This window comes from Bubalus bubalis, chromosome 24 (genome assembly GCF_019923935.1).
Source record: "Bubalus bubalis isolate 160015118507 breed Murrah chromosome 24, NDDB_SH_1, whole genome shotgun sequence".
Taxonomy (NCBI): Eukaryota; Metazoa; Chordata; class Mammalia; order Artiodactyla; family Bovidae; genus Bubalus; species Bubalus bubalis.
In genome coordinates, this window is record NC_059180.1 from 42,088,952 (window position 1) to 42,111,435 (window position 22,484).

The 22,484-nt window shown below is 45.7% G+C and overlaps 1 protein-coding gene across 1 annotated transcript in view; it reads left to right on the forward strand.

The window, feature by feature from the left end:
* The window catches only part of IL9R (interleukin 9 receptor), a 67,239-nt gene that overhangs the window by 13,586 nt on the left and 31,169 nt on the right, over nucleotides 1-22,484 (forward strand). The window contains exon 11 of the mRNA XM_045164243.1: nucleotides 17,003-17,090. The gene's annotated coding sequence lies outside the window, so the exon portion shown is untranslated. The remainder of the gene's footprint in view (nucleotides 1-17,002; nucleotides 17,091-22,484) is intronic.

Sequence of the window (22,484 nt, forward strand, 5' to 3'; positions counted from 1 at the left end):
GTGTTCATGTGACTCACACACTTGGTCCTGCTCTTGCCTGAGTGAGCAGCCGCTTTTAGAGGCTGGTGGTTGTAGGTGGGCCACGCCTGCCTTTCAGGACGACCTGAGCCAGCTGCCTATACACAGCGAGGCTCAGGAAACACTCATTTCCACCCATTCTGGGGAGACGACCCTTGGCAACTGCACACTGAGACCCCATGAGCCCCGATGAGGGGTCCCGGATCCGCATGCATCTGTGAAGGAGGCAGGGAAGGTGGCCTGGAACTTGACGAGGAAACTGCCGGAGGGAGGAGCTGAGTGACAGTGTGGCCGGGGCACGAGCATCCAAAGGGTGGCTGGCAGGTCCCGCGGCAGCCGGGCCATGGACAGCCCTGGAGGCTCGGCCGAGGTGGGGGCTGCCCGGGGCTCAGGGCGCTCTCTCTCTGGCCGTTGATGCGGTAGAGTTTGCATCGGGTGAAATTAACTGTTTTCTAGTGTGTGCGGCAGCGACACTCAGTGCATCATCCTATGTGCAGCTGGCCCCTCTGTCTGCTTTTTACTCTGAAGGGAGGCCCCCTAAGCGCCCACTCCCCTCTCCACCCTCTCTGTGACCTCTGGCCCCCACGAGTCCACTTTCTGTCTTATGACTTACCTACTGTGGATGTTTCATACAAATGGCGCTGTATAATACACGGCCTTTAGTGTTCTTTTTTTTTCCCTTTTACTGCAGTGGTTCTGACGTCTGTCCACATTGTAGTGGGCAGTCTATGGACAGGCTGCACGCTCGTCCTTAGACAGATGTTTGGGTTATTTCTGCCTTTGCACTCTTGGGAACTGTGTTGCTATGAAAGTTACTGTATAAGTTTTTGTTTGAATACCTGTTTTCAATTCTTTGTGTGTATGCCTAGGTTTAGACTTGCTAGATTATGTGTTAGCTCTGTGTTCATCTTTCTGAAGGATTACCAAACTGTTTTTCTCAGTGGCTGCAACATTGCATTCTCGTTGGCCGTGTACTATTGACTCCATGTTCTGCATATTTTTTCCAACTCTTGTTAGTGTCCTTTTTTTTTTTTCATTTCTTTTTTTTCCTTTTGTGAATTAAGTTGTTTTGATAACAGCTGTTCTAATGGATGGAGAAGGCGATGGCACCCCGCTCCAGTACTCTTGCCTGGAAAATCCCATGGACGGAGGAGCCTGGTAGGCTGCAGTCCATGGGGTCATGAAGAATCGGACACGACTGAGCGACTTCCCTTTCACTTTTCACTTTCATGCATTGGAGAAGGAAATGGCAACCCACTCCAGTGTTCTTGCCTGCAGAATCCCAGGGACGGCAGAGCCTGGTAGGCTGCCGTCTATGGGGTCGCACAGAGTTGGACACGACTGAAGCGACTTAGCGAGCGAGCGAATGGATGTGAAGTGGTACCACATGGTGGTTTTTATTTGTGTATCCTTGACAGGTAATGATGCTGAGCAGCTTTTCATTTGGAGAAAAGTCTGCTTGAGTCCTTTGCCCATTTTAAATTTGGGTTGTTTATCCCTTTGTAGCTGAGTTGTAAGAGTTCTCTGTATATTCTGGATACAAGATGCTTATCAGACTTGTGATTAGCAAATATTTTTTTCTATTCTGTAGGTTGTTTGTTTACTTTCTTGAGAGTATCCTTTGAAGCACAAAAGCTTTAAGTGCTTGTGAAGTGCAGTTTATTTATATTTTATCTTACTGCCTGTGCTCTTGTCATACCCAAGAAGTCATTGCTCAACCTGGTGCCAGTAAAGACGTGAAAAGATGTTCAGCATCACTAGCCATCAGGGAAGTGGACAAACCACAGTGAGAGGGAATTCCCAGGTGGGCTTATGGCTCGGACTTTGTGCTTTCACTGCCGAAGGCCCAGGTTCAATCCCTTGTTAGGGAACTAAGATCCCGCAAGCTTCACGGCTCAACCCACACAAACAAAAACAGAAATAACCCACAGCAAGATACCACTTCGCATCTATTAGAATGGCTACTATAAAAAGAAAAGAAAGAGGAAGCTACTGTTGGCAAGGATGTGCAGAAATTGGAACCCTGAAGAACCGCCGTGCAGCATGTGGGATCTTCCTGGCGCAGGGATGGGATCTGTGTGCCCTGCATTGGGAGGTGGATTCCCCACCATCAGACTACCAGGGAAGCCCCTGCGATTTCTCTTTTTATTCTCTTTAACAGGGTCTTTCATGAGGTAGACATTTACAATTTTAATAGCATCACATTTTTTTTTCTTTCATGGACTAGTGTTTGGTGTTTTATTTAAAAACTCATAACAAACCCAATATTATATAGATTTTATTCTATAATGGTTATGATTTTGCATTTGAAAAATTAATGTTTACAGACCATTCTGAGTGAATTTTTTGTGCGTGTGAGTTAGAGTATTTGTATCTACGTTCATTTTCCCACATGGTTTCCAGTTGCTTCCTGGCCATTTGTGGACACACTTCCTTCCTCTGTTACACACTTCCTTTCTCTGTTACACACTTCCTTTCTCTGTTAAACTGTCCCTTTGACTGGTCACTTGACTGGATTCACATGGGTCTATTTTTGTGCTTTCTGTTCTGTTCTACGTCTCTCTCTGCTCTCCAGCATCACACTCTTCATTTCTATCGCTTTATGATAAGTTTTGGGGTTTAGTCTTCTGTCATCTCCTTTAGCTTTTGAAACAATTTGTCAAATATGTTTGGGAGGAAAAAATGATCCTCTTAACAACGTTGAGTGCGTTGCTTGTGAGCAAGGAAGAGCTCTGTATTTTGTAATTTGTTTGTGCTTACCTGAGTTTCACTGTCTTCTGCACGCGTGCATATATATGTTTTGTAAGCTTTATACTTCAGGGTTTTAATTTTTGCGGTGCTATTGGAACTTTTTTAGATTCCAGATCCCAGGTTGTACCGTGCATTCCTGCTGAGATTGCCATAGCCCCTCTGGGCTGCCGTCACAAACTACCGCAGACGGCAGCCCATCCCGTGAACAGTAGAAATTTATGTCTCGTTGCTCTGGAGGCTGACAGTCTGGGTTGGGGTACCAGCCTGGCAGGGTGAGGGCTTTCTTTTGGTGGCAGACTTCTCCTTGTGTCTCACACGGAGGAGAGGGGCTGGGGTCTGTCTCCTCCATAAGGGCACGAGCCCCACTCCTGGGGACCCCGCCTCATGACCTGTCGTCTGCCAAGGGCGGCCCCGCCCACTGCCCTCGGAATCGCTGTGTGTGGATCTGGGGGCACGAAGGCATTCAGACACAGCACTCTTGAAACAGGGAGTCAGTGGACTTAGGTTGACTTTTACTTTGCTTTTTGTTCTCCATTTTCCGATCAAGGCACAGGACTGGTGGGCTCTACTTCAGTTGGAATTTCTAAGTTATGACATTGAATAATCACAACACTGAATTTCAGAGCTTCACTAGGACTGTCTGAGGGAGTGAACTGGATGCTGCTGAACTGTGAGTGGGCATGTTGGGCGCTGTGTCCTGGAGGACAGCATGGGTCCCCCAAGCCACTGGGCTCTGTCCTGTGAGGGGTGCATGGCATTATTTTTAAACTTACCCAAACCAGAATTTATTAAAAATTTACTATTCTGGTTTTTAATGGAAGTATACTCATCATGAAATATTTCTGAAGCAAGTCAAAATTTGACTGGCAGCAGGGAGTCCTGGCATGATGCCATCCATGAGGTTGCAGAGTCAGACACGACAGAACAGCAAGTTGTAACAGTATGTGAAATACTGTCTTTTTGTTAGACATTGAAATCCTACATCAGATGAAATGTTGGGTTGACCAGAAAGTTTGTTTTTCTCCATGCAGTGACTCTAGTAGCGTTTAGTTGTATTTAACTCATTCAAAAGAAGCAGTTTTATTAGATTGTAATGTGACAGGTGTCATACCAGCATGCCTTTACAAATAGCTTCCCAAAATTGGTAGATTTTTGGTGCAGCCATTTTAGTAATGAAAATGGAAGGAGAAAAGCAACATTTTCAGCATATTATGCTTTATTATTTTAAGAAAAGTAAAAGTGCAACAGAAATGCAAAACAGATCTGTGCAGTGTATGGAGAAGGTGCTGTGACTGTTGAATGTGTCAGAAGGGGTTTGTGAAGTTTTGTGCTGGAGATTTCTTGCTGGATGATGCCCCACAGTCGGGTAGACCAGTTGAGGTTGATAGTGATCAAGTCGAGATTTTTTTGAGGATGATCCGTGTTACACCACAAGGGAGACAGTGGGCATACTCAAAATATCCAAATCAGTTGTTAAACATCATTTATACCAGCTCGGTTATGTTAATCACTTTAATGTTTGGGTTCCAAATAAGTTAAGAAAACCTTGATCTTATTTTCACACGTGATTCTCTACTTAAACATAAGGAGAACGTTCTGTTTTTAAAGCACATTGTGACAGGTGATGAAAAGTGGATACAGTACAATAATGTGGAGTGGAAGAGACTGTGGGGCAAGCAAAATGAACCACCACCAGCCACACCCAGGCCGGTCTTCATCCAGAGAAGGCGATGTCGTGTATGTGGTGGGAGTGGAAGGGAGTCTTCTATTATGAGCTCCTTCCAGAAAACCAAACGATTAATTCCAATAATGCTCCCAATGCTCTTCAGTTAGACCAACTGAACGCAGCACTCGACAAAAGGTGTCTGGAATTAGTCAACAGAAAACGAATAATCTTCTATCAGGATACCGTGCAAGACCATATGTTTCTTTGATGACCAGGCAAAAACTGTTACAGCTTGGCTGGGAAGTTCTGATTCATCCGCTGTGTTCACCAGACATTCCACCTTCACATGTCCGTGTATTTCGGTCTTTACAAAATTCTCTTAATGGAGAAAATATCAATACCCTGGCAGAGTGCGAAAGGCACCTGGAACAGTTCTTTGCTCAAAAAGATAAAAAGTTTTGGGATGATGGAATTATCAGTTGTAAGTTGCCTGAAAATTGGCAGAAGGTAGTAGAACAAAATGAATATGTTGTTCAATAAAGTTCTTGGTAAAAATGAAAAATGTGTCTTATTTTTACCTAAAGACCAAAGGAGCCCTTTGGCTAACCCAATATGTAAGTGTAGCTTAATATTAAAATCAAATGTGTTAAAGGTCAATGAGCATTCAGTTGTCAACGGTAAGCCAGCATTTCTTTTTGCAGTTTTGAATTGGCATTGAGCTGGTGTGAGGTGATACCTCTTCAGACTTTGGATTTGCATTTCTCTGATAATTAGTGATGGTGAACGTTTTTCTTGAGCGTAATGGCACACACTAAGTCTTCCTCAGAAACACCCTCCTAATCTCCGGCCCATGTCTTCTGGGACTGTTGGTGTTTTTATATTGAGCTGCAGGAGCTGTTTGTTTTGGAGATGAATTCTTGGGGTTATCTATGTTTGCAAATATTTCCCCTGTTCTTAGGGTTGTCTTTGTCTTTCCTTTAGGCTTTCCTTTCCTGTGCAAACTTTTTAAGGGATAGTTAGTTCCTGTTTTCTTATTTCATGTTTATTTTTCGTTACTCTAAGAGGTGGATTGAAAAAGAACTTGATGTAATTTATGGAAAAGTGTGCCTTTTCTATATTTTTCTCAAGAATTTCATGGTATCCGAGTTTCCAGTAAGATCTTTATACTTTGTGGAGTTTATTTTCATGTGTGGTGTTAGGGAGTCTTCTAGTCTCATTCTCGTTTTCATTAAGTAACCTCCACACTATCCTACATCGTGGTTGTTACCAGTTTACATCCCGGGCGTTGGTGCAGGAGGCTTCCCTTTTCTCCACATCCTGGGCAGCACTTGGTGTTTGTATAGTTTTTGATGATGGCCATTCTGACTGGCGGAGAAGGCAGTGGCACCCCAAGAGTGGTACTCTTGCCTGGGAAGTCCCATGGATGGAGGAGCCTGGTGGGCTGCAGTCTATGGGGTCGCGAAGAGTTGGACACAACTGAGTGACTTCCCTTTCACTTTTCACTTTCATGCATTGGAGAAGGAAATGGCAACCCACTCCAGTGTTCTTGCCTGGAGAATCCCAGGGATGGGAGAATCTGGTGGGCTTCCGTCTATGGGGTCACACAGTCGGACACGACTGAAGTGACTTAGCAGCAGCAGCAGCAGCATTCTGACTGGTGTGAGGTGATTAGTCCATGTACTTTTGATTTGTGTTAATAACCTCAGATATGCAGATGACACCACCCTTATGGCAGAAAGTGAAGAGGAACTAAAAAGCCTCTTGATGAAGTGAAAGAGAGTGAAAAAGTTGGCTTAAAGCTCAACATTCAGAAAACTAAGATCATGGCATCTGGTTTCATCACTTCACGGGAAATAGATGGGGAAAGAGTGGAAACAGTGTCAGACTTTATTTTTCTGGGCTCCAAAATCACTGCAGATGGTGAATGCAGCCATGAAATTAAAAGACACTTACTCCTTGGAAGGAAAGTTATGACCAACCTAAATAGCATATTCAAAAGCAGAGACATTACTTTGCCAACAAAGGTCCATCTAGTCAAGGCTATGGTTTTTCCAGTGGTCATGTATGGATGTGAAGTTGGACTGTGAAGAAAGCTGAGCGCTGAAGAATTGATGCTTTTGAACTGTGGTGTTGGAGAAGACTCTTGAGAGTCCCTTGCACTGCAAGGAAACCCAACCAGTCTATTCTAAAGGAGATCAGTCCTGGGTGTTCTTTGGAAGGAATGATGGTAAAGCTCAAACTCCAAACTTTGGCCACCTCATGTGAATGGTGACTCATTGGAAAAGACTCTGATGCTGGGAGGGATTGGGGGCTGGAGGAGAAGGGGACGACAGAGGATGAGATGGCTGGATGGCATCACTGACTTGATGGATGTGAGTCTGAGTGAACTCCGGGAGTTGGTGATGGACAGGGAAGCCTGGCGTGCTGCGATTCATGGGGTCGCAAAGAGTCGGACACGACTGAGCGACTGAACTGAACTGAACTGAATAGTGAGTGGAGTAGCTTTCCCTGTGCTTTTTGATCTTTTACAGGGTATAATTTACCACTTGAAATTGGCTTCTTGAAAGTGTGCCCTATTTTGAATTCTTTTCCGATGATTTACCGGGGGACGTTACTTGATGGCAGGCGTCATTTACAGCCCCACAGGCCTTGTGAATGTCAAGTCCATCTGCCCAACTGGGTTTAAAGTTGTTGTTATGGGAAACGGCCAAAAGGTGGCAGCATTTCTTCATGCCCAACTCTGGTTTCTAGGGCATGCAGAGCCTTAGAGAAACTCCTGTTCATCCAGGTTTCTTGAGCTCAGGTAAGCCTTGCCCTGAAGCCCTGTTGGTCAGTTACTGAGCTGATCGCATCTTAATAAAATTAAATAACTTTGCGGGTGTGTGAGAAGTTGATCTGTGTATTTAGTTCCTGCTTTCCAGTGTTTGGCCACTGGATAAAGCCTTTGGTGTGTTGGTCTCAGCTTTTGTTTCCTTATTCATTATTTGCCTACCAAAATGGAAAAAAAAGAAACGCTCCGCATTGATGCAGAGAACCTCAGCTAGGCTCAGGGCAGAGCAAGGTCTGTTGGACTGATGAGTGGCCTGTGCCTGTGGAGCGGGGGGAGGGCGCACCCGTGGCCAGCACTGGTTCCCTGCACAGCACGGCTTCTCGTGGGCCTGGGTCGTGTGCTCTTGTTCCCTGCCACCTGCACCACCTTGCCGTCATGACTTGGTGGCCCTGCTCTAGTCGGGAGGGACCCAACAGCAGCACCTAAAGCCAGATCAGATGTGCCTTTACACAGGCCATGGGTGTACTGGGTGTTAGGACTTTGCTTTGTGTCTAGAAAACAGAGCCTCTAGAAGCTGATGTGTGCTGTGGACTTGAACCCACCTGTGGGGTAATAGCTCCTAACTGGACCCTGTCTTGCCAGCTTCTGCACAGGTGATAACCACACCAGTGCTTCCTGCCCAACCCCTCCAGGCCTCAAAGGTGGGCACAGCTGGACCCATACTTCACGGGCTCCCTGACCCAGAGCCTGAAGGGCAGGACCTGGGATGAGGGCGGTTACTCCACCAACCACCAACACTGAGCCCATCCCAGGCTCTGCTACAAGTCTGCTCGCCTTTGCTCTCCGGATCCTGGAGACAGACCTGCAGGAAACAGCAGCTGTGAGTCCCATCTTGATGGTGTTCTGTGGAATTTCCACGAGGCCCTTTTCTGCCCTGTTCTGAGCAAGATACTAGTCAGTCCGTGCTACCATCAGCCCACAAGCAGGCTGAGAGGCTGAGGCTCAGAGCAGCCAAGTAACCCACCCAGAGGACAGGCTGGGGCCATGGAGTGGGGTCTGTGCCCACCCCCCCACCCAGGGTGACTGCCCACTCACAGCAGGTTCACGTCTGCCCCTTCACCCCCTCCCAGGGCAGCTCACAGAGCCTCCTCTTAGGGGGGACTCACTCACCTTCTTTTACCAGGACTCCTGTGTCACATCCTGTCTCTGGGATCATCCGGAAGGCTTGTCCCTCTGAAGCGGATTCAGCCTCACATCACCAGGGCCGCTTTCCTGGGTCACACTCACCACCTGCTCATCCATTCCCCACTCAGACCAGAAAGGCCCCCTCGGGCCCTGAGCCCCCTGGCTCTGTCTGGGCGCTCACTCCCCTCCGGGCTGGCCCGTCCCTCTCGGCCCCCTCAGGGCCACCAGGAGCTCCCGCCGCCCGGGGCAGGCTGTCTGCCCTGTCCTGGGGAGGCCTCCTGGTGTCAGGCTTAAGAAACAACAGGTTCCTGTGGGGCCTCCCACACACAGCACAGCAGCCAGCACCTGCCTACTGACCTCTTCCCTCTGGATGGGCCCGGGGGGCCCACGGGGGAGTCACTAAGCTACTCTGTGCCTGCTTCACAGAGAGGGTGCTCGTTCACACACCCCTCCCAGAAGCACAGGGTTCTGGTGGGCAGGCTCCTCCAAGGATATGGGGCTCAGCTACCCTGCAGGGCTCAGCACCCAGGAATCGTGTACAGAGCCCTTCTTGCAGAGCACCCCTGGTCCACCTGTTGGTCAGACCTGACCCTGAGCCCCTCAGAGCAGGACCTAAATTAACAAACAGCTGCTCCTGGACAGGTCAGTGACCCTGGGCGTCACTGTGCAGCCTCCCTCCACTGAGTCTTCCAGAGACTTCCGCCGCACCCAGGCACTGGGGCCCTGTGCCAGCCCTCCTCTCCCTGACTCCTGGGTTCCTCTCACTAGGAGAGGGTCTTTTTGAAATTACCTCCCACTCGTGGGTCAGATAAAATGATTAGAAAACAAGCCAGAGCTCCAGCCCTGTGTCCATCTTGACCCTCAGGACCCTCACCTGTTCGTTGCACCTGGTGGGCACAGCAAGGCCCATTTTCTGCAACTGTGAGCCCCTGATGGGGGAGGTTGGCTGACCCGACCCGGCCGGCCAGCCCTTCCAGGTGAGCCTGGGCTGAGGTCTCTGTAAGCGGGTGTAAGAGTGCCTGCAGCTGGACTCTACGCCATACTCTGCGGGGTGTGTGGAGCTGGGCTGGCGAGACGGCCTTGCGGTTGCTGTTTGTGATCAGGTCTTTTCTAGACCAGGTAATGAAGCGGTATGTCATCTGTTCCTGCTGTTGGGCATCTCCCCAGGCGGAGGGTAGGGGTGAGGAAGCATGAGAAAAGGCAGTGGGAGCAGGACTGGAGAGGTAACTCAGGTAGGAAACGGAAAGCTTCCAGAAGAGCCCCTGGGTCAGGACCATCCCGCCTGGCCTGCACAAGCCAACTCGCAAACATGCTGTCGCTGGGGTGGCTCCAAGTCCTTTCCTGCAGCCTGTGAGGTCTTTGCTCGTATTCAGGTGTCTTACCTGGGAAGGGTGGATGAGGTTCAGGAGCAGCTGCCAAGGTTTATTTAGAGATGCCTCTGGGTGGTCCCCCAGCTTCCCACTGAGGATGCTCCTTGGTGAGGGGGGTTGGAGGACGGAGGGTAAGGGGGTGGAGACGGTGGAAGGGCTGCTGGCTGTATGTAAGTCTCCGCCCCTGACCATCGTCAGAATTGATCATCAGTGTGGCAAGTATCTTAACTGGGTTTTCCTCTGTGTAACTGATGGGTTCTTAATTGGCCGTGTGAATAGTCACATTAGATGTTCTCAGTCAGGACTGAGATACCACACCACATGTACAGGTGTAAGAACCTGGGGAGGCGTGTGCAAGCCGGTACCCTAGGGATGGGCTTCAGGCCTAACATCTGGGTCCAGCCACTGCTTTAGCATTTCTGAGGGCCCAGTGCTGACTCTAAGGTTCTGTAATCCACCCTCCATCTGCCTTTAGTGAGACCCACACTTCTAGGATCCTACAGAGCAGAGTCTGTGTGGCTGCCCTGTGGCTTCTCTAACAAATGATCACAAGCTGGGTGGTTTAAAACAACGAGTTCATCCTCCCCAAGTCCTGGAGACCAGACGCCTGAGATCAAGGTGGTGTGGTCCTCCAGGGGCTCCAGGATGGGGTCCTTCCTGCTTTTTCCAGTTTCTGGGGCTCCTGGGGTCCCTGGGCTTGCGGCCCCTCCCTTCTGTCTCTGCCTTCATCGTCTTGCAGCTTGTCCTCTGTGTCTGTGTCCCTTCTTTTGACTCTTGCAAGGACCCTGCCAATTGGATTGAGGGCCACTTACACCCATGATGACCTCACCTCAATATCTTTAAATGCATCTACAAAGACCCTTTTCCGAGATATGGTCTTGTTCACATGTTCTGGGGGGACACATCTTTTGGGGCCAACATTCAACTCATTGAAAGTGAAAATTGCTCAGTCGTGCCTGACTCTTTGTGACCCCATGGGCTATAACCTGCCAGGCTCCTCTGTCTGTGGAATTCTCCAGGCCAGAATACTGGAGTGGGTAGCCCTTCTCTTCTCCAGGGGATCTTCCCAACCCAGGATCTTCCCAAACCCAGGTCTCCCGCATTGCAGGTGGATTCTTTACCATCTGAGCCACCAGGGAAGTCCATTATCTGAGTATAAAATCGTGCTCATTTTAGGAGAGTACCAAGATCCCATATACATCGGCACAGACAGCAGACATGTGGGTGGGATTCTGGGGAGAATGAGGACCATGGAGTCACCTGGAAAGGATCAAGGCCTGTCTTCATCAGAAGGTGAGCTCTTCCACCATGGGGCCCGTGAGAACAGCCACTCCATCCTATCCATGGAAAGGGGCCTGGTGTCAAGTCCAGAAGTGTCCACCTTACACAGCTGGCTCTTCTGGATGTCTTCATCAATACCATGATATAACTAGTAACTACCAGATTAGGGGTAGAGGAGAATTAGTGTGGGGACCGGCCATGGGCTCTGGAGGAGGTGTTTGCAGTCACTGGGACACAAGGACATGGGAGCCTGGGAACATGGGAGTAACCCCGTGTTACTGAACAAAACTTGGGTCCACACTCCTGAGTTCAGTAAAGCCAGTCTACTGACGCCAGGTTGTGGTGAAGGAAAGTGAAGCAATAATTATAAAAGTACCGAAACAAAGAGGACAGGTGGCTTGTGCTCTAAACCCCAAACTCCCTGAAGGGTTTCAGCAAAGCAGTTATAAGGGCCACACGAGGGAGGGGGCCACAGAATTTGTGATCCGCTGGTGCACGGTTTTCTGGTTGGTGAGCTAACAGGCGGCTAACCTCACAAAATCTCAGGCACTGGAAGCTCTGGGGGTTACATGTTCATGCTCATCAAGTAGTTAACTTCTTCCATTCGGTGGGGGTTTTAGTATCTGTAAAACAACTCAGGGCATGTGCATCAGATAACTCTCCATACTTCAGAGAGGAGCTCCAGCAGAGGATCCGGGATGGGGTGTGTCCTGGGAAGCCCATAGACTCCTGCTCGTGTACACCAGGTGTCTGGGCTCAGCAGCCAGGGAAGGTGGGGTTGCCTCCTGGGCGTGGGGAGCAGCAGGATCCACTCCTCCAAGGGGCCTGTTTGCCCCCAGGGTGAGATGGGGAGGCAGTGGATGGACAGATGCATCTGGCCTGGGAGAGGGGTGCAGGCTGGAAATGTCACTGGAATCACCACCGGGGGGAAGAGGAAAGGCCAGAAGGGGGCAGGTGGGTCCCAGCCTACCCCACGCACGTGATGGTGGTCTTTTGGAAGCAACTCAGAGCTGGAAGTACTGGCCCTCAGGAGCTCAGCTTCATTCTCGTGTTCCTTTGTAATACATGGTGTCAGAGTTTGAGACATCATCAGGACTTCTGAGCCCAATGCTGCTGTGGCTTCATCAAAGGGACTCAGCCCCTGCCCATGTCCCCACTGGGGATGAAGCCCATTAGGGCACTGGGGTCCACAGACTTCAGGGAACCCTCTGCCCTCAGGACTGATCTCCATTCTTCCAACCAGCTCCTGGTCAGAGGCCCACATTCTCCTATCCTGATTCTACCCCCAGAGCCTGAGGAGTAGGCTAGCGTATAGATGGACCACTCAGTCTTCATGTTCCTGTTGCTGGACATTTTGGTGGACTCTGTCTTGGCTATTGTAAATAGTGCTTCTCTGAAAACAGGGGTGCACGTGTCATTTCAAATTGTGATGTTCTCCAGATCTGAGCCCAGAAGTGGGGTTGCTGGATCCCGTGGCTCCTCTGTTTACTTTTTCCAGGAACCTCCATGCTGTTTTCCATTGTGGCTGCATGCCCGTGCATCCCCATTCAGAGTGTAGGAGGATTCCATTTTCCCTACGTCCTCTGCAGCATTTATTCTTTGGAGATCTTTCTAATGATGGCTGTTCTGACCGGTGGGAGGGGATTCCTCAGTGTAGATTTGATCAGCATTGATTTAATAATGAGTGGGTCTTCCCTGGTATGGCTCAGCAGTAAAGAATCTGCCTGCAATGCAGAAGATGTGAGAGATGCAGGTTCGATCCCTGAGTCAGGAAGATCCCCTGGAGAAAGAAATGGCAACTCACTCCAGTATTCTTTCCTGGAAAATTCCATGGACAGAGGATACTAGCAAGCTACAGCCCATGGGTTGTGAAGCATCGGACATGACTGAACAACTGAGCGCTGTAATGAGAGAGGGGGGAATGTCTTTCCAGGGGCTTGATTCATGCATAGTTAGACATATATATGTTCCTTTTCAGGTTCTCTTCCCATATAAGTTATTACGGAGTGTTGAGAAGGGTTCCTTGTGTTATGCAGTGGGTCCTTGCAGATGATTTTATAAAGAATAGTGTGTGTATGTTAATCTGAACCAGCTTATTTCTCCTTGCCCTCCTCTTTTCCTCCTTGGGGACCATAAGTTTCTTCCTGGGAACCATGTCTGTGAGGCAGTTTCTGTTTGGTAAAGAAGTTCATCTGTCTCCATTTTTAGTTCCCAACTAGAAGTGATACCATATGATTCTAGTCTTGCCCTGTCTCCCCTACTTCACTTAGAATGATCACTTCTACTTTCTTCTCTGTGGCTGGAAATATCATTACTTGATCCTTTTTAATGGCTGAATAATATTGTATTATGTCTAGGGACCCCATCTTCTTTATCCGTTCATCTGCATTCCACACTTAGATTGCTGCCGTGTCTTGTTTATGGTCCTAGAGCAGCTGTGATCATAGGGCTGCAGGCATCTTTTCAAATTTTGGGTTTCTCTGTATCTACACCCAGGTGTGGGATTGCTGGATCCTATGGTACTTCTAAACTTAGTTTTTTAAAAGAAACTTCATACTCTTTGCCTAATGGGTGTACTGATTTACATTCTCACTAAGAGTGCAGGGGCATTCCCTTTTCTCCACATCCTTGGCAACATGTGTTGTTGGAGATTCTCTGAGATGGCCATTCTGACTGATGTGAGGTGATAGCTCATTGGACTTTTGACTTGCCTTCCTCTGACCATTAGTGATACTGAGCATCTTTTCAAGTTTTTAATGGCCATATGTATGCCTTCTTCATGAAATATCCATTGAGATCTTTGGCCCATTTCCCTATTGGGTATTTTTACTTTATTTTTGATATTGTGAAGAAGGAAAGGGGCAGGTTGCCATGACTGGAGTGACTGCATTCTAGAAGAAAGGAAACTCCATCCTACACTCTTGGCAAACTTTAGACTATATATCTGGGAGGCCATAGAGATAAAATACCAGCAACCAGCTGGCCTCACAGGTGCCTCGAAACCAGACCAGGCTGACCCCGTACCTAGACCTTCCAGAGCCAAAAAGAATACCATGACCACGGTGTAATCAGTCAGTATCCGTAATCTTAGTAATACCCATTGATGTAAGTTAGACTACATGACCAGACATGTAAATTTATGAGTGTAACCTGGTTGTATCTCGTACTAACATTGTCCAGGGTGGGCTTTAGAGAATTTGGGGATTTGGGCACGTACTCTTTGCGTATAGAAGTTTGTCACAAAAATTGGTAGGGGTCCTTGGCTAAAAAGGAAACTCTGCCTCAGACCCACTGGTGTGATACACGGCATCACCCTATCCACACTCCTTCTGAGTGAGTGTGCTTCCCAGGCGTTTGGCTATAACAGTTGGGCTGCTCAAGCTGTCTGTATGTTTTGGAGATGAATTCTTAGTGGGGATCTTTGTTTTGAAATTTTTTTTTTTTCCTATTCTGAAGGTTGTCTTTCTTTCATTTAGAGTTTCCTTTGCTGTGAAAATGCTGCTAAAGTTAATGACGTCCCTTTGGCCTATTTTTATTTTTTTTACTCTAAGATATGGATCCAAAAAGAACTTTGCTGTGATTTACAACAAAGCGTTTTCTGCCTTTATTTTCCTCAAGGGTTTTAGGGTGTCTGTCCTCACATTGAGATCTGTAAATTAATTAGAGTTTATTTTTGTGTATGGTGTTAGGGAGTGAGAACTGGACTATTTCCTGCAGTATCAGTTAACAAAGATGTAGTCATCAGCAATTGCAGCCCTCCAGTGTGAGCCGGTGGGCCCTCAGGGAACTCAGGAAGAAAAAGAATATGCTCCGTAGCAGCCTTCAGACTGCAGACACTGCCTAAGGTGAGCCCTGAGGAAAGGAAGCTCAGGATGTGAAAGCAGAATGCTGGCCCCAGATAGGTGAGGTGCATATGAAAGGAATGGTTCAGTGAGCCAGACTCTTGCATCTTCCCATACACAGAAAAGCACTAAATTCCTTGACTCAGGATATCTGGTTTTCTTTAACAATAATGTTTGATATTCAGACTACCTGCCCTGTGTTACAAAGTTCCGTGTAACCTGGCTCCTCCCTTCACCTCCTGGGAGCAGGTCTCTCAGGGTTACTTGAGATGGTGTCTCCTGGGCTTGAAGTCCTGTAAGTTCCCACCGAATAAAACATAACTCAACTTTTAGGTTGTGAATATTTTTTAAGTTGACAGGAATATTGTAATTTTGTTCCCATTTTCATTGTTTAAGGAACCTCCACACTGTCTCCATGGGCTTCCCAGGTGGCGTTAGTGGTAGGAGAACCTACCTGCCGATGCAGGAAACAGGAGATGCAGGTTTGATCCCTGGGTGGGGAAGATTCCCTGGATGAGGGCATGGTAACCCACTCCAGTTCTTGCCTGGAGAATCCCAGGGACAGAGGAGCCTGGAAGGTTACAGTCCACAGGGTCAAAAAGAGTTGGATACGACTAAGGTGACTTAGCACATACTCACACTGCCTCCATAGTGGCTGTTCCAGGTTGACATTCCAGCATTGACGGAGGAGGGTTCTCATTTCTCCACACACTCTCTCCAGCCTTGGTTCTTTGTAGAGTCTTTGACAATGGCCATTTTGGTTGGTGTGAGATGATGCCTCATTGCAGTTTTGATTTGGATTTCTGTAATATTTACAGTTTTCATTCCAATCCCAAAGAAAGGCATTGCCAAAGAATGTTCAAATTACCACACAATTGCACTCATTTCACATGCTAGCAAAGTAATGCTCAAAATTCTCAAGCCAGGCCTCAACAGTATGTGAACTGTGAACTTCCAGATGTTCAAGCTGGATTTAGAAAAGGCAGAGGAACCAGAGATCAAATTGCCAACATCCACTGGATCATCAAAAAAGCAAGAGAGTTCCAGAAAAACATCTACTTCAGGTTTATTGATTATGCCAAAGCCTTTGACTGTGTGGATCACAACAGACTGTGGAAATTTCTTAAAGAGAAGGGAATACCAGACCACCTGACCTGCTTCCTGAGAAATCTTTATGCAGGTCAAGAAGCAATAGTTAGAACTGGACATGGAGCTACAGACTGGTTCCAAATCAGGAAAGGAGTATGTCAAGGCTGTATATTGTCACCCTGCTTATTTAACTTACAAGCATAATACATCATGTGAAATGCTGGGCTGGATGAAGCACAAGCTGGAATCAAAATTGCTGGGAAGAAATGTCAATAACATCAGATACACAGATGACACCACCTTTATGGCAGGAAGTGAAGAAGAACTAAAGAGCCTCTTGATGAAAGTGAAAGAGGAGAGTGAAAAAGTTGGCTTAAAGTTCAACATTCAGAAAACTTAAGATCATGGCATCTGGTCCCATCACTTCATGGCAAATAGATGGGGAAACAATGGAAATGGTGACAGACTTTATTTTCTTGGGCTCCAAAATCACTGCAGATGGTGACTGAAGCCATGAAATTAAGAGATGCTTGCTCCTTGTGAAGAGGAAAAGTGAAAACTTTACATAACCTCCTGCTCCTTCTGCTTCTGTAACTCAGCTTGCTCCTTGTAGTCTGAATCACTTACATCATGTAATCTCAGAAAGTGGAGACTCACAATACTAGGAACTGGAGCTTATCTCACTCACCCTTGTCCTGCTCATTACAATCACCCAGCCCCTGCAAACCCGCTTTATCATGCCCGTGCATGTATAAAAACTCTGTAACCCCTTTGTTTGGGTCTCAGAGCTTGGAGTGTTAACTCCTCTGGGCTCACTAGCATAATAAAACTGAGTTCTCCAACTCTCCGAGTGTGGTGCTTGGTTTTTTGAGTACTAGTTTCTGCAACATTTCTTGAGGCTCCAGCGAGATTCCCCAACCATGCCAGCCTCTTGAGCTGCTGGACTGATGGCGTGGCCTGGCTGGAGCGAAGGAATCCCGAGACAGACAAGGAGGTGTGCCACCTGACGGTATTCCGAGTTCTCTTTCAGACTGGTGTTCTGACTCTCTGGACAGCCGAGCCCCAGTCGGACTCATTGGAGGTACAGACCAGCTCACCAGGAGTGGCCACCGTATCAGGTAAGGCCCAGGGCCAGTCCCCAGTCAGATCTTGCCCCAGTGGGTAGAAGAGGAGGCTGATCACCTCCTTGGAGCTGCCAGGAAGGGAGCATCAGATAGGGAGAACTGGGGACTTGGGAGAAGGGAGGCATTGTGACTGATAACCTCCTTGGAGCTCCCAGGAAGGAAGCAACAGTTAGGGAAACCTGGGGACTCGGGAGAAGGGAGGCATTGTGATAGCCTCTGTGTGATTGTGAGTGCATGATTGCTGATTGAATGGAGTGAGAGAGTTTTCTTTTTGGAAATTGTAAAACCAATTCTTTTTGCATATACAATTAAAACAACTAACTTGTTAAAAGGCCTGCCTAGGAAAAAGCTTGACGTTAACCCTTTTCATATCCTTTAAATACACAGCCAACTTTGCCTGAGACCTCAGCCTTGGGCAAATTAGAACATCAAGCAAAGAGAAAAAAAGGGTCAAAGAGATATTTTAAATCTCAAACAGAAAACTATAAGATCTCTGTTAGTCTGTCTGTCTGGATTTATATATGTCTCAGTGTATGTCTTTTTTTGTTGTTGTTGATAATATTGTTGAAGTTGTAAATGAGTTCTAATTTAACTAGCCTAAAGAAAAGTAAGTACTTACAAATCAAACGATTCTAAATACAAGAAAAATTAACCTAAATAAATTTCAGATTCACATAACCTGGAAAATATTCAGTATTAAAAAATGTGGTCCACTGGAGAAGGGAATGACAAACCACTTCAATATTCTTGCCTTGAGAACCCCAAGAACAGTATGAAAAGGCAAAATGATAGGATACTTAAAGAGGAACTCCCCAGGTCAGTAGGGGCCCAATATACTACTGGAGATCAGTGGAGAAATAAATCCAGAAAGAATGAAGGGATGGAGCCAAAGCAAAAACAATACCCAGCTGTGGATGTGACTGATGATAGAAGCAAGGTCCGATGCTGTAAAGAGCAATACTGCATAGGAACCTGGAATGTCAGGTCCATGAATCAAGGCAAATTGGAAGTGGTCAAAGAAGAGATGGCAAGAGTGAATATAGACATTTTAGGAATCAGCGAACTAAAATGGACTGGAATGGGTAAATTTAACTCAGATGACCATTATATCTACTACTGTGGTCAGGAATCCCTCAGAAGAAATGGAGTAGCCATCATGGTCAACAAAAGAGTCCTAAATGCAGTACTTGGATGCAATCTCAAAAATGATAGAATGATCTCTGTTTGTTTCTAAGGCAAACCATTCAATATCACAGTAATCCAAGTCTATGCCCCAACCAGTAACGCTGAAGAAGCTGAAGTTGAATGGTTCTATGAAGACCTACAAGACCTTTTAGAACTAACACCCCCCAAAAGATGTCCTTTTCATTACAGGGGACTGGAATGCAAAAGTAGGAAGTCAAGAAACACCTGGAGTAACAGGCAAATTTGGCCTTGGAATATGGAATGAAGCAGGGCAAAGACTAATAGAGTTTTGCCAAGAAAATGCACTGGTCATAGCAAACACCCTCTTCCAACAACACAAGAGAAGACTCTACACGTGGACATCACCAGATGGTCAACACCGAAATCAGATTGATTATATTCTTTGCAGCCAAAGATGGAGAAGCTCTATACAGTCAACAAAAACAAGACCAGGAGCTGACTGTGGCTCAGATCATGAACTCCTTATTACCAAATTCAGACTTAAATTGAAGAAAGTAGGGAAAACCACTAGACCATTCAGGTATGACCTAAATCAAATCCCTTATGATTATACAGTGGAAGTGAGAAATAAGATTTAAGGGCCTAGATCTGATAGATAGAGTGCCTGATGAACTATGGAATGAGGTTCGTGACATTGTACAGGAGACAGGGATCAAGACCATCCCCATGGAAAAGAAATGCAAAAAGGCAAAATGGCTGTCTGGGGAGGCCTTACAAATAGCTGTGAAAAGAAGAGAAGCAAAAAGCAAAGGACAAAGGGAAAGATATAAGAATCTGAATGCAGAGTTCCAAAGAATAGCAAGGAGAGATAAGAAAGCCTTCCTCAGTGATCAATGCAAAGAAATAGAGGAAAACAACAGAATGGGAAAGACTAGAGATCTCTTCAAGAAAATTAGAGATACCAAGGGGACATTTCATGCAAAGATGGGCTCGATAAAGGACAGAAATGGTATGGACCTAACAGAAGCAGAAGATATTAAGAAGAGGTGGCAAGAATACACAGAAGAACTGTACGAAATAGATCTTCACAACCCAGATAATCACGATGGTGTGATCACTGACCTAGAGCCAGACATCCTGGAATGTGAAGTCAAGTGGGCCTTAGAAAGCATCACTACGAACAAAGCTAGTGGAGGTGATGGAATTCCAGTTGAACTATTTCAAATCCTGAAAGATGATGCTGTGAAAGTGCTGCACTCAATATGCCAACAAATTTGGAAAACTCAGCAGTGGTCACAGGACTGGAAAAGATCAGTTTTCATTCCAATCCCAAAGAAAGGCAATTCCAAAGAATGTTCAAACTACCACACAATTGCACTCATCTCACATGCTAGTAAAGTAATGCTCAAAATTCTCCAAGCCAGGCTTCAGCAATACGTGAACCGTGAAATTCCTGATGTTCAAGCTGGTTTTAGAAAGGGCAGAAGAACCAGAGATCAAATTGCCAATATCTGCTGGATCATGGATAAAGCAAGAGAGTTCCAGAAAAACATCTATTTCTGCTTTATTGACTATGCCAAAGCCTTTGACTATGTGGATCACAATAAACTGTGGAAAATTCTGAAAGAGATGGGAATACCAGACCACCTGACCTGCCTCTTGAGAAATCTGTATGCAGATCAGGAAGCAACAGTTAGAACTGGACATGGAACAACAGACTGGTTCCAAATAGGAAAAGGAGTACGTCAAGGCTGTATATTGTCACCCTGCTTATTTAACTTCTATGCAGAGTACATCATGAGAAACGCTGGACTGGAAGAAACACAAGCTGGAATCAAGATTGCCGGGAGAAATATCAATAACCTCAGGTATGCAGATGACACCACCCTTATGGCAGAAAGTGAAGAGGAACTAAAAAGCCTCTTGATGAAAGTGAAAGTGGAGAGTGAAAAAGTTGGCTTAAGCTTAACATTCAGAAAACGAAGATCATGGCATCTGGTCCCATCACTTCATGGGAAATAGATGGGGAAACAGTGGAAACAGTGTCAGACTTTATTTTTTTGGGCTCCAAAATCACTGCAGATGGTAACTGCAGCCATGAAATTAAAAGACAATTACTCCTTGGAAGGAAAGTTATGACCAACCTAGATATCATATTCAAAAGCAGAGACATTACTTTGCCAACAAAGGTCTGTCTAGTCAAGGCTATGGTTTTTCCAGTGGTCATGTATGGATGTGAGAGTTGGACTGTGAAGAAGGCTGAGCGCCGAAGAATTGATGCTTTTGAACTGTGGTGTTGGAGAAGACTCTTGAGAGTCCCTTGGACTGCGAGGAGATCCAACCAGTCCATTCTGAAGGAGATCAGCCCTGGGATTTCTTTGGAGGGAATGATGCTGAAGCTGAAACTCCAGTACTTTGGCCACCTCATGCGAAGAGTTGACTCATTGGAAAAGACTCTGATGCTGGGAGGGATTGGGGGCAGGAGGAGAAGGGGATGACAGAGGATGAGATGGCTGGATGGCATCACTGACTCGATGGACATGAGTCTGAGTGAACTCCAGGAGTTGGTGATGGACAGGGAGGCCTGGCGTGCTGCAATTCATGAGGTCGTGAAAAGTCGGACATGACTGGGCGACTGAACTGAACTGAACTGAACTGAATGTTGGCTAGTCTAATAAGGAAGTAGGATATATGTTTTTAATAAAAAAAGTATAAAAATAAAATTATATTTTATAAAGGGAAAAGAAAGTAGATCTGACTTATAGGTGGCTGTTACAGAAAGTGATTAAAAAGTTTGTGGAAAGTGGACCCTTGAAAAAAAGTTTTGTGTTTGGTTAGGACTGACTGTCTAAGTTTAAAATGAATTTAATTAAGTTTACCTGAATGAGTTTAAAGTAAGCTGGTGCAAAACTTGAATTTGGCCTTTCTCTCTGTTGAGAGGACATACTTTCTTCAGATGTTGAACTGCTTTTAATAATAGACTTAAGTTTCTTTACCTCTTAATTGATCTGATCTATATTTACCTTTGAAATATGTTGTTAACTTCGGCTAAGTAAATAACTATTATTTCACAGTATGCTCCTACCTGACTGAGTGTTATAAACCCTTTTGATATTTATTGACAAAACTTCCTAAATAACTTGACTTCTAACTAACTTTGGGATGCTTCAGAGGGCCCCTAAGACATCTCAAAGAGCTATTAAGCTACTGGGATCCATTGGACATGTTAAATTACATGGGAAGTACTGTTAAGGGATGATAAATCTTTTCAGATTATACTGTATGGTTGATATTACTAATATAGATATCCTAAAATTGTGTGAAATTTATATAGATCTGATAAGCCCTGGTAAAATATGGTCAGTTATAATTCTACTTAAAGTGTTACATATCACAACAATGATCAGATTTCCTTGTCAATTGCAGTAGAATCAGATTTTAAACATGGCTTCTATGGTTTTACTCTCATGCCTTTAGAAGAATACTGCTAGTTCTTTAAGATTTATGGAAAAGACTTTCTAAGATTAAACAGATAAACAAATTTTGTTATTAACAGTAAGCTGGTTATTTGACTAGAATTTGGTTTTCTCTGTTTAGAGAACTCTGTTTAGAGTTTTCTTAGAATGCAACTTTTGATAACAGATTATGAATTTCTTTGCCTTTAAGTGATCTATATTTGTTATAAAAATCTTTTCATTACTTTGGTAAAGTAAAAAAACCTTATTTAAGATTATGGATTACTTAAGCCTAACACAGTGATCAATGCAAAGCAAAAACAACACCCAGTTGTGGATGTGACTAGTGATGGAAGTAAAGTTTGATGCTGTAAAGAGCAATACTGCATAGGAACCTGGAATGTCAGGTCCCTGAATCAAGGCAAATTGGAAGTGGTCAAACAGGAGATGGCAAGAGTGAACATCGATATTCTAGGACTCAGTGAACTAAAATGGACTGGAATGGGTGAATTTAACTCAGATGACCATTATAGCTGCTACTGTGTTCAAGAATCCCTTAGGAGAAATGGAGTAGCCGTCATAGTCAACAAGAGTCCAAAATGTGGTACTTGGATGCAATCTCAAAAACGACAGAATGATTTCTGTTCGTTTCCAAGGCAAACCATTTAATAACACAGTAATCCAAGTCTATGCCCTGACCAGTAATGCTGAAGAAGCTGAAGTTGAATGGTTTTATGAAGACCTACAAGACCTTCTAGAACTAAAACCCAAAGAAGATGTCCTTTTC